Source organism: Gallinula chloropus (assembly GCF_964237585.1).
Source record: "Gallinula chloropus genome assembly, chromosome: 8".
NCBI classification, from domain to species: Eukaryota; Metazoa; Chordata; class Aves; order Gruiformes; family Rallidae; genus Gallinula; species Gallinula chloropus.
The window spans coordinates 22,780,779-22,801,024 of NC_140093.1; positions in this window are offsets into that span (position 1 = coordinate 22,780,779).

Sequence of the window (20,246 nt, forward strand, 5' to 3'; positions counted from 1 at the left end):
CGGGCTCCGCTCCCCTCTGCCGCGGCGGCCGGGCTCTTTTCTGATTTGTATGGGCCCGGCCGAGTTCCGCTTTCGTCAGGAGCCCGCTCCCCTATCGCCGCCGAGCCGCTGGGCACGGCCGAGTTCACCCCGCAGTCACGGCGCCGCGCTCAGCCCCGCGCACACGCGGCCCGACGTGGCCCCGCGGAGCGGCGCAGAACCGCCCCGGCTCGGCCGCGCCGCCGGGGGCGGGGTACGTTCGGGGGGTGCGGAGGAAGCCTCCGCCGCGGCCGCCCGCCCGGGGAGCCCGCCGGGGCCCCGCGGTGCGGCGCTCCCTTCCCGCCCGGTGAGGGTCCGCGCAGGAGGCGGTGGGTGCGAGGGGGTGTGCCCGCGGCGGCGGCTCTCGCCCCTGCCCCGGCGGCTGTCACACGTCCAGCCGCACACGCGGTCGCGTTTATATGTCTTGGCCCCAGGCCCCGCCAACCGATCACGCCCGGGGAACACAAGGAGGCTGTTGCCGCTCCCTGCAAGCCCGTTCTTGCAGCCCTTACTTGCAGGAGGCAGAGAGTAAGAGGTGTCATGTCGCTCCTTCTCCCTCCCTGCAAAGTACGCAGAGGCACCCGGCGCGGCTGCAGGCTAAAAGACGCCCCAAGGGCCGGGGCAGGGCGGCTAGGCGGGGGATGACACACCGGGCAGCTTTCCTGCTCGTTCCCCTGGAGGGCTCCGGTTTATTTCATACGGTTCCTGAAGCAGCGTATGTGGCACCGACATTCCCCATCTACTTCCACTTTCCTGCCTTTAAGTGGAGCCTCCCCGAGCAGCAGAGAGGCAGTCTCAGCTAGCCGGAGCACAAGAGGTGCCGTGTAATGATAAATCGCTAACATCGGGCTGCTCCAGCCGTAGGTGCCGAAGCGGCCGGCGGACAGAGGATGCTTTGCACTGATTTCTAACGGAGCCTGCCCGATCCCCGGGAGGGAGGCGAACTAACCCCGTCGGTCTCCCCGAGCTCCTCCACCTGACAAAGCGGCCGCCGGCAGCCGAGGCAGCCGGGCCGAGCTCCACCGGACCGGGGCCACCCGCGCTCCCCAAACGCGGTCCCCACTCGGCCCTCGGGGCCCGGCGCTGCAGTGAGCCCGCTGCTGCTGGTGCGGCTCCGCTCCCGGGGATTTGCCCGCACGGACCTGACCTCCCTTCCCGTACCCAAACACAACTCGACGTTTCCCCTCTCGGGCTGCCCAGAAGGGCCCCTCGGAGGAGCTACACGTACACCTCGGCGCCTGCAGATCCGAGGGCCGGCAGGTCACGGCCCCCACACTCGCCTTTCTTGAACGCGGACCGCTGCACAGCGCTGTTCCCCGTCCCGCGGATTTTACGTGCTACACCAGTTTTCGTAACAAGGCGCAAGCCCAGCGGGCTGGCGGCTCTCGGACAGCATGCCCGGTGCAGCCGGCCTCTCCCGTGGGGGCGCCTGGGGGCTTTGGCATCCCATGCGCGGATCTCTAGTTCTCTGCCCGGCAAAGGGCACACGGGTGCCTGCTGCCCTCCCAGGGAAGCGCTGTTTGCGGGTGAAGGCAGTCGAGGATGTAGAAACGTATTTTAGCTGAGAAAGAAAATAGCCCATCGGAGAGCTATTGTACTTATATATACATACATATATAATATTTCTCGGTTAAAATATGTTTCTGCATCTTCGCCTGTGGCCATATAACGAATCCCTTCTCTCCCACCGGCAGGCAAACGCATACACTAAAACCTGGACTGCACAAATGCGGTGACAGAAACGAGGCCCCTATATTTCCGCACACAGCCGCGGAACAGCGCACGCCGCCCACTAAGCACTCCCCTAACGCACAGGAACGAAACTCCGGAGGGATATGGCCCGAGGGAAAGACGCTCTTCAAGGGTTTCCCTCCTTGGCCGGGCCCCGACGGCTCGCTCTGCGCAGAGCGGCGGGACAGCCGGAGCCAGCTGTGTGTGCCCCGCCGCCTCTCGCCGAAGCGGCGCTCCCCGGACCGGGGCTGCCGGGCTCCCCAGGGCCGGGGGTAGCTTCTTTCTGCCGGCCACCCATGCTGCTCTCGGCGCACCCCCTTGCCGGCGTTTCCGCGGCAAGGGCTGGTGCAGGTGTAACAGCACTGCTGCGTGTGTCATCACCTCCGCTAAATGGCAGATTCCTCCCTTGTCACCCCTAAGCCGGGCGCGCAGCTCCTTACCAGGGCTCGTTCGTTCGCAAAGGAAATTTGACATCCGAGGGGCTTGTTTGGGTTTTTTTGACAGCCCCACCAAGGGGCATTTCGAAGGAACACCAGCGCTGGGAGCGGCGGTCGGGCCGAGCAGCGGCAAAGGTGAGCGCGCAGCCCCGTGTGCGGCGACCCGAGCGTTTGGCACAAGGGCAGGCAGGTACTGCCGGGCTCTCTCCTCTCCCCGCTGCTAGCTCAGCTTCTGGGAACATTAAAGGACCCGAAAGCGGAGGAGCCCGCCAGTACCGCTGAGGCTGGACACTAGCTGCAGTTAGGAGGAGAGCTGAGGTCTTACGGCACTCACAGAAATACAGCGGCGAGAGGAATGCGATAACGGATGGAGGACCTAGCAGCGGGGCGCGTGGAGCCCTTCCCTGGTGAGGAGCGGGGGATCCCACCACGACCCCGGGGGAGCGGCCCGACCGGACGGTGGCTGCGCGCCGGTGCATCCGGGAGAGCCCGCGCCCCGCCGGCCGGCGCTCCCGGGGCCGGGCAGGAGACGAACACGGACAAAGCGAATGCAGAAGGAACTGGCGGAGCTGCTCCCGGCCCGGGCCTGCAGCCGCTGCCTGGGGTTGAGAAGCAGGAGGGGAGCTAGCAGCGGAGGGGAGCTCACGGCGCCGGGCCCGGACCCCAGCCCACTACGGCAAGGGGCACATCCCACCGCGGGACGCTGAGCGGCGGCGGGGAAAGCGCTTTCGCTTTTTTTCACAGGAGAACAGAACAGCCCTAGCCCCAGCCCCTTCTCAGTACAGGGAAGCCGGGAAGGAGGCGGGCAGAGAGGGTTTCAGCCCCGGCCGCGCAATGCCGATAAGCAGCACCCCGAAAAGGGCTGCAAATCGGGGCTTCGCCCTGCTTCTCCGGTACCGAGCCGAGCCGGGTCCCCTGTCCCGAACAGAGCATAGGACCCTTCACTGCGGCCCCAAGTCCGGTATTCCGCCTGGGAAGCGGCTGAGCCCATCCGGCGGGTGGAACCGCCGCCCGGAACGGAGCACGGCAAGCAACAGGGGTCTGAGCCGACGGCACCGGGCAGCGCCGCGGGTGACACGGGGCAGGGCGCCGCCCCCACGCCGTGCCCCGGCAGCCCGGCCACGGCTTCCCACGAAAGCCGTGCCTTCGGCAGCAGCACTGGTAAGACTTGAGTCGAGTGGGGATTTTTCTCCTACTCACCCCCGTGCAGGCAGCAGAGCCGATTTCTACCTGGAAGGTTTGGGGTTTGTCTGTTTGAAAATGTGGCAGGCTTCCTCTCCCAAACTTTTTTTTTTTCCTCTCTCTCGGAAAGAAAACGTGTGTCTGGCGGCGAGCAACGGGACGCCCCCGGCTCGGAGCGCCCCGCTCCCGTTCGGCCAGCGCAGCCAAGCCGCCGCCTGCAGTCACCGGCGCAGGGCTCCCTCCTCCCGCGCCGAGACCCAGACGGGGACAAGCGCCACAGCCCCTTTGTCTGTATTCCGGCTCCTACTCCGCTCCCAGGGACGGACACACGGCCAGCGCTACGGTGCAGCCGTAAGTAACCACATTTCGGGACCGCTCTAGCCCTCAGCACACAGCGATGGTGACTACATCAACCCGTATTAATTTGGCTTACGTCAAACGGCACGGACACGGGTCTAAAAGCGGTCCCAGGCGCCCCTTCTTTCGAGCGCCGTTTTCCCCGCCAAGCGGGACCCGCTGCGGCGGCGGAGCGGGACTTCGGGAGCCGGGCAGGGCTGCGACGCGCTCGGTCCTTGCTCGGTCCCCGCGGCGCTCGCAGCGCCTTTCCCTTCCTCGGCACAGCCACCAGAGCGGGGGGACAGGGCAGTCACCGTGCTACTGTTTTAAGTATTTCTAGGTGTCGTGTCCGCCGCACAACCCCCCCCCTCCACACCCCCCCCATTCCCCCCCCCCCCTTCTTTTCCCGAATAGTACTAATCTTTAAGATAGAAGCGTAGTTATTGCCGTGCCAAAGAAAGGAGCAGCCGTGTAAACCCGGCCTGTGAAGGTCTGTCCCGCACCCCGGCGCTCAGGAGGGTTAACAAAATGTACCGCGGGAAATAAAATATTTTTTGCCTCAATGAAAATTCATCAGATTTAACCTATGAAAAGGCCGGCGGACGGAGGCGTTTTCCCGAGCTGCCTACGCGCGGGAGCTCCGTGTGCCTGCGGGCAGCGCGGCGCGGAGGTGCCCGCGGGACCCGGCGCCTCCAGCCCCGCAGCCCACGGGCAGGGCAGAGCGGGCCGGGCCGGCCGCCGCCTCTCCAGCTCCCGTTTCGCTCCTTTTCCAAATGACACCTGAAGGCAGGGCTTGATCTTGGGGGTGCTTGCTAGCGGCACAGCACTGGCTCCCAGGAACAATAATCTTTGCAACCCCAACGCATTCATCATGTGAGACAAAATCGCACGTATGTCACCAAGTCCCTTAGACCCTAAACTCTGGCTTGGAAAAGCTTTCGTTTTCCGAACCTCGCCTCTCACTTGGCCCGCAGATCACCTCTCTCACCTAGGGCCACCACAAACATACACAATCCTACTTTCCCGTCTGTTCAGGATTCCCAGCAACACAGTCCCGAACATTTCACAAACGCTCTTTAATTGCATTACTTGGTGTGTGACGCCAGAACAAGGAAATATTCGCCTGGAAAGTGTCTTCTTCTGCATGAATAAGTCTCATTGTCAAAACCTTGAGCATATATAGGTGCATATATGTTTTGCAGCAGAGAATTTAGTTTCTCGTTACAACTGCAAAGCTAAAAATTCTGGTAGCTTCAGGCTTGTTTTTACAAGCTCCCAGCCGTACAAGGATTTCTGTTTTTACAGGAAAAACTAAGCAGTCCATAGACCATGATGGCTGTACATCCATAATGTGAGCTTCATGAGGAACAGAGCAACTTTATTATGATCTGGACTGAAATCACATTGAATAAAAGCCCATCTAACAGGGCCTGAGGGAAACGTCACAAACGGGCTCATTTCTGTACCCACTCCAATGGGGATTTTAGGGGAAAGGTTTTAGGATCAGGAGAGCAGATTCCCCCAATTCAGCTGACACTATGAAGATGCTTTTCACTGTCCTATTTTTGCATTTGTTCGTACTGCCACTATATCAAAGAAATCTCTCTCAGCAGAAAAGGCAGCCCCAACCTTTTCCCCTCTTACATTTCTACTTCCTATCTTCTCTCTGTTCAGTTTCTCCTCTGTAGCCTAAGCCGGAGTCTTCACTAGGGTATATTTGTTTATGCTTGGAGGACAGGCCTACAGGAAAACAAACTATATATTTCACTCTACCATTTGTTAGTTCCTTTCTTTCATCTGAAAACACAGCCTGATCCAGGGAAGGTTCTTGAATTCACACAACCGGTTACATGATGAAATGCAAACAGTTTCTTGTGGTATTAAATGGCAGCCCGCAGCAGAGTTCAGGTTGGCTGTTATGGATTCACTAGTTACGGCTCTGCAGGATAATCCTGTGTTACTGCCATCCTGCAGTTAGTGGCCTACAGCAATGCTGCTGAATGCTGCAAATAAAAACAAACAAGCCAGCCTCCTCTTTCTAGACAGAGTAGAAATTATGTCTCCTTAGGAAGCTCGAAGCAAAGATCGTTTGTAGCAGTCTGACAACTTCCAAAGCAAGCTGCTCTTTCTAGCACTTCAAAATTGATGCTTATTTTTCTACAAAGCATGGGTGGGGAAAAAGAAAAAGGAGCTAAAAAACCCGAACCATACAAGTCCACTTGTGTCCATATCCCCCTGAAATTGCAAATTAATGGCATTTCACAACAAATTGAGAGCCAAAGTAGGACACTCCTATTGTTACTACAGAGATATGCTGTTTTACAGATGATTTTTAGGTAATAAAAAACAAAATCTGCATGCTTCTTTAGACTGTTAAAAAAAAAAAATCACACCATTAAAGGTCCAGCCAGGGAAAATGTTACAAATTTCAGATTATTAAAAAAAAACCCCACAAAACAAAATTTCAAGAGAAAATTTTCCAACTAACCAAGGGATATCAAAGAGATTTTATGTCCTCTATTATTTCTCTGAGAACATGGGTCCCAAACTGTAGCCATAATTCTCTCTGAACTCATATAATCTACTCAGGTCTGTTTTCACCCAGCATCCAGGACATAACTGCTTTGAGGAAACAATATTCAAAAAGGTTATGCAGGTTACAAGTTAGAGCTGTTAATTTTAAAGAGCCACGGATCCATCAAGATAACGTAGCAACATAACTGCAGTGTTAGCAACTGGGAGAAGAGCAATTCCTCACCTGATAAAATGTAGCTGACAAACGCCCTTTTAGAGAAACAGTCATACTGGCAAAGGGGATTTAATCTGGAGAGCCCTGTACGGGGCTTGAGGCTGAAAGCAGCTCCAGCAATTGACATCAGGTAGATTTGTTCATACTGGGAGAGCTTTGCTGGGGCAGTATATGGGGATACCCACGCTCAAGCTCATGTGGGGGCTCCCACTCTGACAACAGACCTGGCCAGATGGGGACATGCTTGTACATGTTTGCAGCTACGCTGATTTTAGTTTGAGTAACTCGTGGTGACTCACTCAGGCCACTGAATTTGGGCAGCACATGTGCACACTGTGAATTCACGTTTTGTCTTTAGCAGCTTCATGGGAATTTGTGCTGGGCACGTTCAGTGCTCTCTGTCCACTTTCTGCAGGCTCCTGCTGGGGAGGTGCTGCTCTGGGAGACAAGCTATACAGATACAGCAACATGCTGTAGCACCCACAGCTATACTCAGATTTTGCTGTCTGCATTATGACCGTGTAAGTCACGTCCTTTTCCCTTTCTGAGCAAGTAGAGGCAGTTGGACTTGGGTAAAGCTAAACAGTCATGCCCCAAGGTCTTCCAGAACTTGTAGAAGGAGCTGGCTTAGCCAGGAACAGGGCACTTTTATTTTGAAATACACTGTCCATGTCTGGCGTTTATGTACGTGTTACCTATAGAAACAATTTGTGAGTAACACCACATACATAAGCTTCTCTCCCACCTGCTTATCAAACAGAAGCCCTGGCTGAAACATGGGGATGATACCCTGTCAGATCCAGAGGGCAGAGTTAAGGTGAGAGAGGACTGCAATTCCCCTCCTCTCAAAAACTCCCATTCAGCCCATGTTCAGGAGGAATACCTGGCATTGCCTCACGGATGTACATGCAGCCTGCATGAACTGGAGTGGGAAAGCCATTTCTGTTCTCTAAGTTCCCCAGTTGGACCGGCGCTCCTGACAATCTACCCCCTCCCACCACTCTCTGCACCTCTACTGAGCACATGCTGCACTTTAAAACAATTAGAAGCACAAGTTTGTTTCCTTTTCAATGTAAGTACTATGTTTCTATAAAGATTATAAGATTGCAAATTATATAACTAGGGTTGGTCTGAGAACAGATCTGTTTTATTGGATCAAACCCCACACAATCTCTAGGGAACCAGGTTAAAAGTCACGTGATGGAAGTGATTTTCTTCCTTCTGGAGGAAAAGGGCTAAGCTTTAAGCAAAGTCAAATTCTGATTCTATACAGTCGCCCAAAAACTTGAACACATAAATTGCAAGCATAGACTCACTGGAGACATAGGTTGTGGTGTCCTGTGGAAGATGGATGTGATGCTCAGCCACCTTTTACGCCTCTGCGTTGTCACAACCAACCAGGTAGCTTGTAAGCACAATGCAACCTCAAAACATTAAATTTCCCTTCACAGCAAGAACAGAAACCTTAAAGAAGCTGAATATTTCAGTTTAACCTCAGCCACCTAAAATCCAGAAGTTGATCTTTGTCCATGCAATCATGCTGAGGTCTTTTTGTTTATCTCAATTTTATTCCAACCCTCTGGGTATGCAAACCTGAACTGGAAACCTACCAAACATGGGAGCCTGCATGACATTTCCAGCATGTCCTACTTTTGACCTGGCCAGAAACATCAAATCTGGCTTGCTCACAGTTTTCCAGCATTTCTACTCTTGGTTGCAATGAGAGCAAGGAAATGCAGAGCAGACCAAACAAAAAATAATTAACCAAACTTTCTTAGACTCTCAGAAGGGGCTTGGTTCATATCCAGTTGAGATGTAGATGAAAGTTCAGCCCGTTCATTTTAGTACAGTTTGTGTACTTACATGCAATTTCATTTGAACTTGTTTCCCTTTTTCCATCCATTTTGTAGCTATCTCTTGCAACAAGTACAAGAGAGACACCCATTGCAAGAAAAGCTGTTGGAAGAGGTTAAGCCCCAGAGGCGAGGCCAACCTGTGTTAGGCATAAATAATGCCCCGCCGTGAGCCAAGGGTTCAAACCAAAGGCTGTGTTGGAGGCAGCCAGTGCAACGTGGTCAGGGCAGCAACGCCGTGTGCGGGTCAGGACACACCAACATCTTCCTGACAGCGTGATTCCGGGCCAGCCCGCACGGCCCACAGAGGTGATGCTGGTTGGAAAGGGAAAAGGTGAGGATCACCATAAGTTTCCAAGATCCAGCTCACTGCCCAGAGACCTTTGTCAGAGCAGCTCCTGCAGAACTCTGGCCCAAGGCACATATGACAGGGGATGAATACCGTTGGGGCTTGTAAGAATCACCAGGATGCCCTCAGCAGGGTTCAGAATGTAAACAGCACTTATGTTATTTAACAACAAAAGGCAATTATTTGCAAAATAAACCTATCTTCCACTTCTCTCTTGTCCTGTTAGGTACCTAATTAGCATCATCCCATTCATCTTCATCCTTCTGGTGCTATAGATGTCTCATATCAAGCATGAAATAGTATTTGCATAGGAAGACTACTAGTCTGTGCGCCACATGACTGAATATTGCATCCAGCCAGTTCTGTTGGATGGCTTCATGTTTGGCTTAGCTCTCGCAATGCCTACTAAATACAGAAGCATGTATTGCACTGAAGGTGAGCTAAAATCTTCAGCAGATATTTGGAATAATAGTGTTAAAAAAATTATTTTTTTTTCTCCTGTGGTTAATTTTTAATGGCCAAGGCAGAAACCTGAAGTTTTTTAACCTTGATTTTATCTGGCTTAAATAAATAGCAGAGGAAATGAAGAGGTTTGGCTTTCTTTCTCTCTTTTCCTTTCTTTTTCTTTTCTAAGATTTTTGCCTTGAGAGATTTGTTAGCTTTTAGTGCTTTGTGTATTCTAGCATCGTCACAGAGAGCAGCTCTCAAAATGTGCAGTGCATAGTGAGGAGTAAATGCAGCACTACACATGGCTTACACTCCAACGAGGAGATACAGCCTCAGTGTAACCTGAGGAGTTAGCTCATCAACAGGTACAACTCTGCTTAAAGCATGGGTCTCTACTAGTTGCTTTTAAGATTGCAATAATATATGGCATTTAGGTGGCATGCCACGTTTTGGGCACTTCAAGTATTTTACAAACAGCATTGTTGCTGTAAGGCATAGAGCAGAGTTTTACTTGCTATTGGATTCTCCACTAGTCATTTAATATCACATTTTTGTACATGTGGTTTCTCAAAATTAGGTAACACACATCTTCAAATGCACCTGGGAACTCATATGTCTAAATGCTGATCATGATTGCTAATGCCAGAGATCTCAGTTTGCAAATGTAATGTTTAGAGCTTGACCTAAAAGGCATTAAAAAGAATGAATGAAGGGAAGGCATCCCTCTCACTGAACCAACCAAACAAAAAGAAAGGCTCAGCAACCACTGAATGCTGCATGCCCTTGAAGAAATATTCCTAAGTACCATCCAGGAGCAAACCCTCTACAGATGTACAAAACCGATACAAGGATGCAAAGAGCTGTGTCTCTGCATAAAGATGTATCTCTTTTCCCTGCTTGTGGGGAGACAGCGAAGTGCTAGAAACACCAGGGCTTTTAACCAAGCTTTCAGAATAATACACAGCTAAATTTTGGTTCTTTTGAAGCTGAAAAGGAATTTCCCTCTTGATCTCAAGGGGAGCAGGATTTCCCCTACTGTTTAAGATTTTTCATAATGAAAAGGTACTTTTCTGTTTCAGTTCTTTCTGCTGGCGAGGTGTTAATCCAGCACTGTCACAGCCTTGCAGCCATTTTGTACATTTGCTGGGAATTAAGAAAAGGATAAACTACATTTAATGATGCCTTTGAAACCTAGTTGCTCTAATAAATTACACACCTAAAACAAGTTTTTACAGCCAGCTTTGGAATAGAAAGAAATAAGAAGGACGCAAGTCTGTCTACCTTTCCTTGCTCAGGTGCCCACCCACAGGATCTTGCTTGTGTCAGACTCACCACCTTACTGTTACCTATAGAAGGACTAATGGGACAGACACCCTGTAACTAACATCGATTCACGGAGCTGGTGGCAATCTGGATTTTGAGAAAACCCCTCTATGTTAGGATGCTCCCCCTTTTCCTGGGACACTTTGTTTCTGAAAAAAAAATAAAAGGTGTTTTTCTGAGAAATTATCTTCAGCTGAACAACATAACCAAAAATCCCAGCGTGGCTTGAGTTTTTCATTAGAAATACCAGCAATTTTTGACAAAATGAAAAGCTGCCTAACTATTCCTGTGGGCAAAGGTCAGTTTCTCATTTAAACTGTTTTGAGAAAAGATTTCTGATTTAGTACTGCCCTGGGTCTCAGCTGCAATGTGTTCTGGGTAGGAGCACAGGCTGCGGTCTGGGTTGAAGTGATGCACAGGCCATCAGTGACTTTACCTTCAGCCTACAGACAGCAGTGATGTGACTGTCCCATGCTTCCGTGGAGCACCTCTGCTGCCTCACTTCCCAGCCAGAAATCAATCACTAGATCAAATATTTCAGGGAAGCTTTAGACCAGCAGTGAGTTTTGCTGCTAACGAGTCTTTGCAGAGTTTGGCCTGGCACGTTAAGAGTGATGTGATTGTGCAGCAGCCTCTGCTACTGTACCTACAGTTATTTGCTGGTGGGTTAGAGGCTGCTCCCATCTCACAGTTGTAAACAATACAGGGCCTTTTGTGCACTCTGTGGGGTTATTCACCTACAATCTTTTCTCCTCAATTTCAGTGTTTCTGAAAATAGGCAGAAAAGCTATTTATCAGGATCATATGCCCATCACATCATGGCAATCTCATCACCACAACTCTGACTAGAAAAAAAAAAAGGAAAAAAAAAGGAAAAATTGAGCTAATGTCGCTTTCTAAGCAGTGATCACTACACTCAATCTATGGAACTGCTGTTTGCATGACTGAAATCAACTTACTTGTGCTGTTTCTTTCAGTAAAACAATTACAAGATCCCTAAGGGCAGGGTGACTTGCTCCCTCTTACCTCCTTACAGCATGAATAAGCTACCAGGTTTTCCCACTCTCCTTCCCCCTTTTCTGAAGCTTTATTTCCCAAGTCCCACTATGCGTGGGCTGCAAGGCTTACTTCAGTTCTTTAGTGGCTGCATTAGTCAAACACACAGCAGATGTCAGTGCATTACAAAACTTGGTTTGAGCTTAAAAGAAGTTACGAATGAGAAAGTTAAGCAAGAAAGCAAAAATGCAGGGAATAGCAGAGCTCTGAAGCTACCAAGGACAGTTTGACACTATCTTGTTAACCACTAACACGAGGAGCATTAATGTCATTTTACATGTTCTCCTGTTGAACCTTTCTGAAGCTTTTAAACCTCTCACCCATCCAGACTTTTTAGGAATGGCAGCACACGCTTTCCAGCTGGTATGGGGGAAAAAAAAATGATGCCTAGGTATTTTTTCCCCTTTGCACAATTCAGATTGTAGATGTGCAGTAGAGAGTGGAGCAAACTGAAAGCATCACTGCTGTTGGTTTCGTTCTGTAACTAGAGATTCTGTCCCTGCCTGAAGAGAGTCAGCCTAAGCAAAACATTTCCCTGGCCCGGGTGTCACAGTTAAAACAGAGGTGGGTCATTTAGAGTCAAGCTACACATACCCTAAACCAGACCGCGGTCCTGCTCCTGCTCCTCCTGATTTCGTTGAAGTCGCAGCAATCCAGGAACAAAAGAGAGATCCAATTAAAGGCCTCCCTTGTTTCCCCCAGAACAGAGAGCGCCCTGGAAAAATAAACAGCCGCCCTGCCCCTGCGGGAGCCGCGCAGAGAGAGCCGCCTGAGTGCGCAGGGACCCTTGGGCGATAAGGCACATTCTCAGGAAGCTGAGGACACACACCTCAGTCCAGGGGGCTTCCTCACTTTGTACACCCAGTTTCCCCGCCTGACACAGATCATTGTCTGGCAGTGGAAAGCTGCAGCTCCAGAGAGCAGCTCACATCCAACGGCCTCGCAGGAAACTGCAGAGGGCTGGGTGGGTTTTTTTTCTGGTCCTTCTTGGAGAAGCAAAGCAGAATGTTTATCTTTCTTATCTCAGAGAGGAAACCTATGGGAAATGCTATGCCATATTCTCCACTGTTCTCCTGTCATATAATTATAATGCATTACACAAAGCACAATCTTTTGGAGAATCAGTAGGGCTAACGAGAAGACAACCCCTTATTAGAAGGTGCTTTCATTTTCTTTCCAAATTCTGCAAGTCTCATCTGAGTGACCACGGGTGTAAAAACAAAAGATGAGCTAAATGCTAAAAGTGTGTGTCAGGAAAACACAAGCACCCTGAGCGTCCCGTGGCATTAAGAGAATAATTGTTACACAAGGCAAATCTCTTTTCCCCAAATAACAAACCTAGGCCAGATTTTTTTTTCAGACTTCAAAGAAAGAACACAGTAGGGCCCTTCCCCTGCCAAATTGCTAAGTGGAATAAAAAAATTGTGATTTTGCCATTAAATACTTGGTGTAACATCAAGACTTTTTTTTTTTTTTTTCTTTTACCCAGCGATGCTATTACATCCTGTATTGGAACAGGGTAAAGTAGAATTTCAAAGGCTCTAAGCAGCCACTGGAAAAGAAACTGTGCACACAAGACTTCTGCTTCACGATGCACAGCTTACATCATTTCTGATCACAAACCTCACTAAGCTACGTTCTGTACTTTCAGGTCAGCACAGACTATACAAAGAAGCATCTAGCACTGATGATGGGCATGTGCCTTACATTCTGCCAACAAAATTTTCCCTTCAAGATTTACTACAAAGCTTATAGCATTTCCTTAAATTCCACCGCATTAAGGCACAAAAATAATTGGGAAGGCTGACACAAACAACATCTCTAATGAACTTAAATTTTCCCAGCAAAATACTTAATGAAAATCTGCTGAAGAGGATACTGAGGCTACATAAGAGGATGGTAAGAAACCCAGCTCTCCAACAATGCAGTGGCTGCATACTTTAAAGAACTCATACATACACTCTAAAGAGCTCAGGACTAGATTTTAAATAGTGGAACACACACTGATAGGCACAGACATACTTTTGGTAGTGCTTAGCACTCTCTTGGTCTCACTGTACCTAAGAAACGTATCTTAAAAAAGAAATTAAAAAAAATATATGTTGAGGTCTTTTTAAATTTAACTACTTGTTACCAGACCTAGATGGAAAACAAAGTCCTATGAAAGAAAGCACAGTCCATATTATTTTCTGTTTCTGCAGCCTGTACTCCTCAGGACTGCCTACAGAGACTCACTCAGGAAATGATACTGAATTAATGTTTAAAGTGGATTAATTAATTGGCCTCATTCCCCATCTTACTCACAATCTTTCAAGTTAACTAAGTTAACAGCAGTTTAGAGCACTCCAATTCTAAAAAGAATTCCTACACAGGATTTTAATGCCGTTAAAGTAATTTGTTTTAAATTCACATCCTCGCTTAATTTTTTTAAGACTTCTTATATAAATGGGTGCTAAAGCAACACAGAAAAAGGAGTTTAGATGAGTAAACTTGTAATTTTTAAAATAAGCTAATCATACAGTATCAGCAAATGTTCCCAGATAATTTCACGAGGGCTCCATAAGCAAGCTCTGAAAAGGTGCTGGGTTTTTTAGCAAATGTCAGTGCAACAGCAAGAAACTTGTGGAATCAGGAGGCTCCCCTGCAGCTATTTGGCCCCAGTGTACAGGGCCCCAGTGCCTGAAGTGTTTGCTGGTATTTCAGTTCATGTCAAGCTGAATGTTGTCACCCAACGAATCAGAAAGCTCCTCTGTTCTCATAGGTTTTATCTGAGCCCTGCCCAGTCCCCACAGGACCCCAGGAGAGCAGAGGGTGTGCTGGATGGAGTCCCCAGCCCATGCAGTGGTGGGTGGGAGCGGAGGGGAGCAGGGCAGCTCCGCATTGGTGCTCAGGGACTCTGTGTCTCACATAGAGAGCAGAGGCAGAGGACGACTAGAGAGTCCTGCTGCTTGTACCCAAACGCTCTGCCTGTCTGCTGTACCAGCACCCCACTTCACTGCCCATGTCTAAGGCAGGTCTAGCTGCAAGAATCAAGACAAAAGCAGGTCCAAATCTGTGTTTCTACCTGAAGACATCTGTGATACTGACATCTTCTGCCCATCTGAATCTGGGTCTGTAGGAAAACAGGCCTATCCAGACAGATCATTTGGCACTTACTGTATGCTTTGCTGTACTGTACTTATTACTATCAGCTTTGTCTTTTGTGGTTGGATTTTTTTATTTACTATAAAAATACTTCTCATGTTCCTCCTCTTTTCTCAGTTGTTGCTTAAAAATAAAAGGTTTGTGTTGATTAAGGTCTATTATTTGTCAGCAGGCTCCAAAAGTTTAGGAGGCTTGTAACATCTCTCTCTAACAGTAAAACCCTCAGCTCTCACGGTGAAATATTGGTAGCCTGAAAGCTTAGATAAGGCATATATAATCATAAAATCCTCTAGGTTGGAAAATGGGAGATAAGTTATTTGTTCAGACTTTGGTATTTGTCATGCTTGCATTAAACAACAGCAAACTGTGCAAGCAGACAGCATGAGACTGGTGCAACAGGCAAGGGGACTGCTTGCAGAGCCAGGCTGCAGAAGGCTGGTCTGAAACCTGACCACAATATGCTGCAATCCCACAGCCCTCTTCAGATTCAACATAATCGAAGTGTGATCACGTTTCTAGATGAGGCCTCAGAAGCAGCTGATTTGAACTTTAGGTTCCTTTATGTGAAATTGACCCACATCTGAAGCATAACCAATGACACCTAGAGGACACCCCAGTCTAGCTGTTGCTTCCTAACCCAGTTGATTTCCTACTTAGAGAAGGAAGATGTGGTACCTTTCATTTCCTGCTACTGCTGTCCTAAGTGCTGTGAGAACACTCTCACTGTCCTTCCTCTGTAAGGACCTGGTCAGAATTTGACCAAGGATAAGATTAGCCCTCTAGTCACACAGTAAAACAAATCCAAATCAAGATGCACATTTTATCTGTGAGAGTCTAATTTCATTGTTTATTGCTTTACAATAGCTAAAAAAAAAAAAAAAAATTAAAATAATCCAGACTTACATACTCCTTGGAACAGCCATACAAAAAAGCAGCCAACCTACTGCTGATACTCCACTGCATTCCACTGCTTTCACAGGGCAACTTAACTACTTAAAGCCCATTTACAGCGTAATTCAGTGAAGTGAAAAAGGAGAAACTCCACGCTATTATTAGATTTCATCTACATATTAGGTTTCATCTGACTATTTCTCCTTTGAGAACAGGGCTGAACAGAGACACCACAGCTCTGGAAGAAATAATTACAGCAGAAAATATTTGTCCCAGAGCTTGTACTTAACCAGTTACAAGAAAAATGCTTGAATAATGTTTAAGTACACAGTTTAGTGCGTGAAGGAAAGACGTGGTATGCAGAAAGGTGCTCTTTAACTCCCTGTGTTTTCTAGTTAGACAAGCTCCTTTAAAAAGAATGTAACCAGAACTGGACACCACAAGAGAAGGTGCACTTCATTTTCTGGATAGTCAGCAGTCTACTGAAAGAGTTCACCGGAGCCTTTCAAGCAGTATTTAGCAAACTAAAACAAAACAGGAGCATCCGTAGGTAAAGCAGCATTATAGGATTTCTTTTACCTCAGATTTAACCTGATCAAAAAACTATTTTAAATGCACCAGAAACTATGATGGAAATGTTCTTTGTTGCTTACATTATACTGAAAGAACGTAGCATTTGCTACCTTGCAGCGTTGCGTAGGGATCATAAAATACCCAGCAGAATATGGAAAACAGAAGCACTGAGTTTCTTTGCTGTCAGAACTGTACTCCTACTCAAAGCAGGGACTCTGAAAAGCAAAGCTCTTTTCAGTAGGTGGCAAACTGCTTGAGTGGAAACAAGGAAATGCTCCTGTTTATGTTGCACGCACGTGTGTTGCACAGAACAGCACAAGATGGGAAGGGGCTGGAGACACACTTGTAATTCCAAAGCACTCACAGCAATTTGAGGTTGAGGTTAAATGTGCTCTGCTGCAAAATCCACTTTTGAAAACAGATTTAGAGCTTTCTGAAAGCACATGTCTCCCACATACACATGCATACAGGCAGCGCTGGGACCAGAATCAGACAGTGCTACTTTGGAAAGATCACTCCTCACGTGAATTAAAATTGCTTTTAAGACACCAATATAACTCAGGCTGTGGGTAGCTCCCATCACAGGGATTTTCAGATAAGGACAGATGTTAAAGGACAAGCCTATTTTCATCTCACACAGTTTCTCCAGGTCCCTCACACATGGCTGAATCAAGCTGGGACTGTGGATCACTTGCTCTTGCTTTGAACTCCTCTGACAGATCACTTGCTATCCCTGGCTTTTGTACAAGGCTGAAAGAGAAATTTGTCTTTACACTGAGAAATTCTCAGCTTCACTAAAGACAATGGAAATGTACTGTTTACTTCATGAAGTTCAGGTTTAGCTATGTCTTAACAGCAACTGAAATGACAAGATATTACTATTTCTACAAAATGAAAGCTCAGAACAATTCACTGAAGTGCAGTAGTTTCACGTAAAAAAGAGCCTAATCAGATGCTTACATGGATGTGTGACAACTGCTGCGAGAAGGCTGCATTTCTGAAAAGAAAATATCAATGCTACAGAACTGTTCCCTTCTCAAGAGGATCTTTAAAAAAACTATAGGTCATTTTGGATCAAAATATTATTCAAAGTACTTAAATTTAGGCATGGTATATCAGTAGACATTTAAAAAACTACAGCTACCGGATATTTTCTATTGAAAAATATAATATATAAAACACTAGATAAAGAAGCATCCAGCATTCACACACGCAGAGGTATTCAGCACCATTTTCTCTGAATATATTATTGCCAGAGAAAGAAACACATCACTTCATTCCCCAATTTTCAAGGAAAAAGTTTATCCACTATATAACTTTTAAAAAGCCACAGAAGAGGGGCTGTTACTGCAGACAGAGGAATTGCCTGTTGGTGATACCCGATGAAGTGAGACAGTGTGTTGCTGTAGCTTCATAACATTGTAAGTCTGTGTGTGGTTTTGGATTTCCTCACACACTATCTCCAGCTGCCTTCTCCAGCTCTGGTGTTGCCTAAAGCGACCTGATTAGTGCTGGAGGAAAAAAGAGGACTTCTGTCAGACAGAGCTCCTTAAGCAATTTAGTATAGGTCCTTAAAGACATGAATCAGGGTTTACAACCTGCTGTAAAGATTCATGCATCAAGAGCATTCAAATGTGTGAGACAAAAGGAGTGGAAAATGCATTAAAATTATTTGCTACTGAATATAGTGGGGTTTGTGAAAATATTGGCAGTAGAAGTGTATAGCAGAGATCCTTATCACGGCAGTTCAATCACAGGTGTTTCCCCATATTACTAGATTATCCATATCCAGAATAAATATTTAATGTTAGTATTAACAAAGAAAATCTGTAGCTCCAACAACAACCTCTGTGTGTTTAAAGCTCAGCAATGATTATCCACTTTAAAATCAATCAAATAGTAAGTATTAAACAATTTTACACAATACAGGTCTTCAAATTGTGAAGAAAAAGCTTCCAGTCTCTACATGAGCCAAGGCTGGAGCCAGTTCCCCCTGCTGGGACCCGACCCGTTCAAAGCAGAGCTCTTCAGCCACCTCACCTGATGTTTCCCCCACAGATGCCTTCACGACACGAGCAACGTGTGCCTGTAACGCACCCACCCGCTGCAGTGGAGGACAGGACGCCTGACACAGATTCTTGCCTGTACCTCTCGGGAGGTCACACTTCCAGCTCACAGACTCTTCTGCTAGTTCATAAATCCCCTCTGCCAACTCGAGCAGCACAGGTTTACCCCCAGTGTAAAGAGCAGTGCTGAACCAAGGTGGGATCAGTTTAGATGAATCACTGAGTGCACTAGTAGCAATTAATAGTCCATTACTTGTGAGAAAAAGTTTGACCTTGCCAGAGCAGGAGCTGGGAAGGCTCAGAAGATGATCCCCAAGCCTGACACACACAAAGCCTGTGGCGTCCTTTCTGCCAGTGACAGAGCTTTGGGTTTTTGGAGGCGGGTGGCCAAGAATCCTCCTGGTTATCTTAAAACTCCCCAGAGTATTAGCAAGATGCAGCAGTTGGATGGCTCCACAGTCCTACCAAGAAAAGTCAAAGGCCCACATCTGTGTACAGAAAATACTAGGAAAGGATTCTCAGGGTATTTTGTATGTCCAAAGAACACAGACCCCAGTATAGGCAGTGGGTTGTATAGCTCAGGGAGTGCTGAGAACGTCCCATCAGGTTCACTTGGATGAAGTGAGAAAATGGCTTTCCTACTACAATCTTCTCCAAGATGGCATACAAGTGCAAAATACACGTTATTATTTTCATGCAGCTTTGATACCAGCATACCAGGTGTTCCTTCCCAGCTTTCAATACTTGAATGCTCTCAATACACACCCAGCTACAAATTCAGCTCATGTACAAAGCTCACATCTTTTTTTCCTAATTCTCAGAAGAAGTGTGGCAAAGAAGGAAAGGGTAGCAGCAACACAGGCTTCCACTGCAAAACTTGTCCACTTTTCTTTATTATCTGACTTACAAAGCTCTTCAACCTTCTCATTTTTCTAACTTTAACCTCTTTCTCATGAGTTTTTTTTGACAGCTCATCACCAGTGTATTCATGCTTGACTTTTCACCTCTCCTCTTTCTATATCCTATTCCTTACATATCCCACCACTCTCGTACCCAACAAGGTAACTGTAAGGCCTCTGTAAATGCCTATTCATCCACCACCTAGTACAGACATGTCCACCTCCTTTCTTGGAGGATTTTTCTGCTCTCTCAACCTCTCCTACCTTCTTTTCTTATGAACTACCAAGCCTGCAAGTTCTACTGACCTCTTCCCCTTCTTTTTCTGTTACTCTTTCTCAAAATTTTATGAGTGGTTTGGAGAAGATGAAAATCATCAGTCCTGCTGGAATAACTTTGTTAGGGAACTTAGGGAGGTAGAAGATGACAGACTATTAACCCATGAGCCACATGTGGTACCCTGGGATCTCCCAGTGTGCATTTGCTTCACCCTTGATACATGTCTGCAATCACTCATGCTCTTCTAACCTTCCTTTCCTGGTTTCTTTTCCTGCTGTTTCTTCTCCCCTAATAATTCCCATCCTTCTTTATTTCTAACCTGACAACTTTCCTCCCTCCAAATAGCCCATTTCTGGAAAAAACACATCACAAATTGTTTTCTTTTTGCCTTTGCTTTTCCAAAGGTAGAGGACATCTGCCTGGGTTTGGTTATTTCTTAGAGCATTTTCTTAATTCTTTTTTTTTTCTTTTCTGTTTTGGGAGAAAAAGCAAGATGACAATTTCTCATGTCTTTAACACTACTTGGACAAAATATTTTAGAAAAATCAAAGCCAAAATTAAAGCTGCTAAAGAAAATAAAGTATGCTTAACAGAACAGCATTCTTTGGCCTGAACAAAACTTTACCAGTGTTTTATTTCAATCAGCCTACATTAATCTACCACTAAAAACCACGATAAGGAGAAAAGGGAAGAGCACGGAGATGGAGGGGTGGGAAACCTTCACGAGCAAGCCCAGCACCCTTGTGTCCTCCTGCTGAGTACAGCACAAAAGCCAGGGCTGCTCTAGATGAGTAGAAGCAGCAACATAAGGCATGAAACAAGAGCAGAACACAGCATCAGATCATCCTTCTGTAGGCTCTTTCGGTAGCAAGTTTCTTTTGAATATAATCACTTTATCTTGTGGTTTTAAATCCA